The 5596-nt window shown below is 58.0% G+C and overlaps 1 long non-coding RNA gene across 2 annotated transcripts in view; it reads left to right on the top strand.

Annotated features, from left to right (window-relative positions):
• The first annotated feature begins 5001 nt into the window (after positions 1–5001).
• LOC107182211 overlaps positions 5002–5596 on the top strand; it is an 8066-nt gene continuing 7471 nt past the window's right edge. For both annotated transcript variants that reach the window (XR_001512933.1, XR_001512928.1), the window contains exon 1: positions 5002–5113. This is a non-coding gene — a long non-coding RNA (uncharacterized LOC107182211). The remainder of the gene's footprint in view (positions 5114–5596) is intronic.

Genomic DNA, 5596 nt, shown 5'->3' with positions numbered 1-5596 from the left:
ACGAACATCGCCTCCTCGTCCTTGAGCAGAGCTGACACACCTGGCAGCCCCGATGGCACCGGGAGAGGACACACAGCCGCTGCCCGCTCCCCAGGAAGCCGCGCGGCCGGTGCCCAGGGCCTTACCCTGTACGCACTCCCTCTCCCCAGAACATCTTCTTATCCTGGGAAGTGACCAATCCCGGCTTCCTGGGGGCTGTGGGGGGAGGGGGTATGGCCATCCCTCCATCGGGGAGAGTGCCCAGTGCCCAGGGTAGGAAGTAAACTGGACCCCACCTCGGAGAGGTGGGGAGGGAGGAGCTCCCGGCTGGTCTCTGAGGGCAGATCCAGGGGGGAGAAGCCAGGAGACGGCCGGGCCCAGAAAGGGGCACCCCTGAGGAGCACCACCCCCACGTCCAGCCACAGGATGAGGACTTGCCGCTGGGCTTGCTCCTGCGCCGGTGGACGCACCTCAGAGGGTGCCCCTGGGTGCCCTCGGTCGCTGTGAGCGAGAGGCCGGAGGCGGTGATCACACTCGCCCATGTGGTTCTCCTCGCCTTTCCAGCGGCTTCCGGAGACTTCCTCCTCTGTCCTGCTCACCACCAGTGGGTGAGATGTAACCATGGGCGCCAGGCCCAGGGTGATGGGTGACATCTCAGGTCACACAGCACGGCTCTGATCAGGGCCGAGCACAGGACGCGCCTGCCTGGCCCTCTCGGATGGAGGGTCTGTCCTGAAGATAGTGTTTCTCGTCCGCCAGGGCCTCCTGTTGAGGTGCAGCGTGTCAGCCTTCCCAGTGTGGGCAGGACCCCGATTTCCAATCCTAAGACTGGGTGCAGCCCGGCCGCATGGCTCAGTGGTTGAGCATCGACCTATGAACCAGGAGGTCACAGTTAAATTCCCAGTCAGGGCACATACCTGGGTTGTGGGTTTGATTCCCAGTGTGGGGCGTACAGGAGGCAGCTGATCCATGATTCTCTCTTATCATTGATGTTTCTCTCTCTCCTCTCTCTCCCCCTTCCTCTCTAAAATCAATAAATACATTTAAAAATAAATCTATAATAATAAAAGGGTAATACACTAACTAAACCGGACGTCATTCTGGATGTCCTTCCTGACGAAGCAGGGGCCGGAGGGAAGCCAGCCGGGATCCCGGGTGCCTGTGGGCATCCAGAGGAGAGAAGCCTGGGTCCCGGGTGCCAGAGTGAAGCCGGTGCCGGCAGCCGGGGGAAGGAAGGCCTACTCTTGCACGAATTTTCGTGCATCGGGCCTCTAGTCTGTATAATAAGTAGGTTTATTCAACCCATACTTAGTGTGTCCTACCATTCAGTCCTTCTGCAGCATTTACTGGGTGCTTAGTATCCAGCACAGCCGGGCCGGTGGGTGCTGTGTAGCCGAGTTCTTCAGCCAGGTTCTGTCTAGGTTCTCCAACCAAGTTCTGTAGCCAGGTTCTGACCAGGATCTTTTGCCATGTTCTCTCCAGCGAAGTTCTTCTGTCTCTAGGTTCTATGTAGGTTCTGTCTTCTAAGTTCTGTCTCTAGAGTTCTGTGTGTAAGTTCTGTCTCCTGTTGTCTTGTCGCATCTGTATTTATACCAGTTGATTTTAATCCTGTCAATTTCTATTACAAAGGTGAGGGCGTTTCTTATCTCCAGTCCAGGGAGTAAAGATTATGTAGCTTAAGTATGATTGTTCGTAGTTAAAGAGATTAATTACCCGCCTGGCGCTTAGTGAAGGGGTTTTATTCCCTCCCTAACCTCAGGGGAAAAACTCTCCCTGTGGAAACAACCTTTCTCGGAGAGGTGACCTCGGTTATAAAACACAGTGCCAAGAAGGTGAGCAAACATATTAAGAACAGTATGCCATATACGCCAGGTCCCTTGAAACAGCAAGGATGGACCGGCTCCCGGCAGGTGGGGAGGGAAGCGGGGCTGGTGTCTCTTCCTCCGTCCTCACCCCGCCCTCCTGTCTCCTGCACCCGCACCGGGGAGGTGGCGCTGGGCTGGGAATATGCTGGGTGGCAACCCTCCCACTTTTGCCAGAACCTGCTCTTGCAGAATCTCTGCAAAGCCCACCGCCAAGCGCTTGTTTATTCACGTATCACACGAAGTAGCTCCATTCTGAGCCATTTCTCCAGGTCATTTCCGGGTTCCCGCGTTTTCCCGGGGGCTGTGTGTCCATTCCAGGGGTTTTAACCACGATAGGATGTGTGGGGCGCATGGGTTCTGGCCCATGTCCTTGATCCCCAGGCGGCGGGGGTTCCCCGCCCGGCAGCCCTGTGCACAGGCCCCTGTCCCTGCTGCTGCCCCTCGGGGCGGCCACGGCCCCTTCTCTGCTAGTTTTCGCTGGGGTCTGGGGCCCTTGTTGGGCGTGACCTGGGCAAACAGGCCCAGGACACCCCTGCCGTCAGATTCCCCGGGGGCTGGTCCGGCAGCTGTCTGAGCTGGGGGGGGGGGACCTCACATGGGGACCCCCCGGCGTCTGAGGCCCACGCCTTCCCTTTGGTCTTCCTCCTCTCACTCCAGGGGCCCCCTTAGACCGGGGTGCTTGCTTCCTGGGTCTCCCACCCCTTGGAGGGACTGTAGGTCCTTTCCAGGCCCTGGGAATCTCAGACGCTGCGAGGCGGTGTGTCACTTCGCCTGACTGAGGCGGTGGCATCAGCCATCTCCCTGATGGTGGAGGAAGGAGAGAGGGCCCAGGGCACCAGGAGATTGTGGCGAGACCACTGTTCCTCCGCTCAGTACCCTTATCCCGCCACCCGATACAAACGAGTGGGAATAATTAAAACTCCAGACGCCCGCAGCAGCTCATTAGAAAGGAGGATCTCTGTGGATAGATGGCGGGTGATTCTTTCTTCATCATTATCTGCATTGAAAGACCATGCGCATCATTTTGTTATTTGTCAGATGATCGCATCCGTGTCAGTGTCTGTAGATACCACATGCGTGCGCTGACACCGCCGGCCCGAGCAGCACGGGTGTGAACGGCGCCGATCCATTTATACGCAGATTAATTTTCCAATAAAGGCAGTGAGTGTACTTTCTCTCTCTTATGATTTTCCTAATAACACTTCCTTTGCCCTCGCGTCCTTCGTGGTAGGGATTCAGTCTGTGATTCACATCACATACAAAATGTGTTCATCGACCGTTTATGCTGCTGGCCAGGCTTCTGGCATTACAGGCTGTGAGTGGTTAAGTTTTCGGGGAGCCAAATGTTACATGAGGATTTGTGACTGTGTGTGTGGGTTGAGTACCCCTAACCCGTGGGCTGTTCAAAGGTCCACTGCAGTTTCAATCTTTATGTCTGTGGCCTAAACCATCCCTGGGCTCCAGTCACAGACGTGGTGTCTCTACGTCTCATAGGTGTCACCAACTGAAACATCTAAAATGGAAATCTTTTAAAAAATTTTTATTATTTGTATTTATTTTTTATTGCTGTCAGAGAGGAAAGGAGAGGGGGAGATAGATAGAAACATCAATGATGAGAGAGAATTGTTGATCAGCTGCCTCCTTCGGATCCAGCCCACAGACCAGGCATGCGCCCTGACCTGGAATCGAACCGTATCCTCCTGGTTCATAGGTCAACGCTCAGCCACGGAGCCACGCCGGCCGGGCTAACATGGAAATATTGAAATTGCATTCTTCCCACTCCTGTTCAAAAATGTTTAAAATGCTCTTTTCTGGCCCTGGCTGGTGCGAAGGGACGAGCCAGGGCACATCGCTCTCGCAGCGTGGGTGAGGAGGAGGCACCCGAGGACAGGACGTGTCCCCCCAGCCAAGGGGTTCCCCAGAGGACGGTCCCCTCACTGCCGCCCCCAGGGCTGCCGCTGGAAACCGTGATGCTGTTTCCAGATGAGGCCCACCCCGCACCAGGCTGGGAGCCGCGCCGTTAGTCCCGTGGGTCAGGCTTCCGTTCAGGAAATCAATGACCGCGGAAGGTTGCCGGATGCCTCCGTCGCCCCCGGTCCGGTAAGATGAGCCACAGCACGCGCTTCGTCACTGTCACCGTCTCCACGCGCACAGTTCAGTGGCTGCAGAACCTTCTCGCCCTGAGTCTTACCACCAGCCCGGAGTCCGGACCGCGAGCGTCCCTCCCGTCTCGCCCTCGGCCCCCCGTGGCCGCGGACCTGCTGCAGTCGCTGCGGGTTTGCCGATTTGGACATTTCCCATGATGGGCCCTACAGGGAGTGGCCTCGTGTCCGGCCCCTCACTTGGCATGTTTCTGGGGTCACCGTGTTGCCGTGGACCATTCTTCGTCCTTTTAGGGCCGAACGACACTGCGCTGCGTGGAGGCGCCACGTGCTGCTCGCCTGTCGTCTGTGACGGGCCTTTGGGGGAGTCCCACCTCCTGGCCGGGAGCAGGGCCACTATGATCAGCCTGTGCACATGTTTTTTAAAAAATATATTTTATTGATTTTTTACAGAGAGGAAGGGAGAGGGATAGAGAGTTAGAAACATCCATGAGAGAGAAACATCGATCAGCTGCCTCCTGCACACCTCCTACTGGGGATGTGCCCGAAACCCAGGTACATGCCCTTGACCGGAATCGAACCCGGGACCCTTCAGTCTGCCGGCTAATGTTCTATCCATTGAGCCACACCGTCAGGGCAGTCCATTGTCTCGGGGGAGAAGAAGAGGTGCCCCGTTAACACTCAGACACACGACCGTGAACTCATAATAACACACAAAACCCACAGGAACTCATTCCCACGCGGCCGCTGGGCTGAGTTATCTAAGTCAGCGTGTTGCTTACTCTCTGTTCTGGAGACGGGGAGAGTGTGGGCTCGGAGAGGCCTCAGTCAGCGGTGTGACCGTGGGGTGACCTTGGGCTGGAGGCTCCGTGTCCTCTCCTAACCCTCTTACGTGAGGGTCATTGGAGGTCAGTGGGAACACATACCTGGGTGCCGCCTCCCGTTGCAGTGTTTTACTCCACGTGGCCTCGGGTGACCACACCGCCCACTGCCCTTCGTGGGGGGTCCGTGGAGGAGCCCCCACTCTGAGGGCCCTGGTCACGGGGATGGAGGAATGCGGCAGAAGGGCCTGGCGCCCCCACACATTCCATCTTCGCTGTTCGGTTCCTCACGAGCTGTTACAGGAAACGATGTTTCAGACACAGCTGCCCCTGCCCGGCGCCCCAGGTCAGTCCACGCGCACGTCCCCCGTGGCCAGGAGGCCCAGCACATGCAGCACATGAGCGCCCGCCGTGCGGCTGCATAACTTTCCCGGCTCCGCCCGGCGTCCTGCTGGGAGCTGGTCTGTCCAGGAGCCACCGCCCAGCGCTGGGCCCCGGCCTCCCCGTGGGCTGCGTGCGGGGCTCGGATTCGCAGCCAGTGCCCCTCCGATGCCCGGTGCGCGCACCCGTTTCCCGGGAAATCTGTTCCCACCCGGGCGCTGTCGGCCTGGTGGGTTGGGGTGTTTATATGTGGGGTGTCGATCTGGGGGGCACGCGTGGTGGAGGTCCGACACTCCCGGGCTTTCCCTCTGATGTGTGGGCTGGTCTTGCCAGCTGTATTTTGAAGCCAACGAGAAAGACAGGAGTCTGCTTCCTGCTGCAGGGCCAGGGCTGCGCGGCTCCCTCAGTTCTCAAGGCTGCTGCTCCACACTGAGTCCCAGGGGCAGGG

The sequence above is a fragment of the Myotis davidii genome, unplaced genomic scaffold (genome assembly GCF_000327345.1).
Source record: "Myotis davidii unplaced genomic scaffold, ASM32734v1 scaffold170, whole genome shotgun sequence".
Lineage (NCBI taxonomy): Eukaryota > Metazoa > Chordata > Mammalia > Chiroptera > Vespertilionidae > Myotis > Myotis davidii.
Note: the sequence above shows the minus strand (reverse complement) of the source record. Positions and strands in the feature narration are given on the sequence as shown.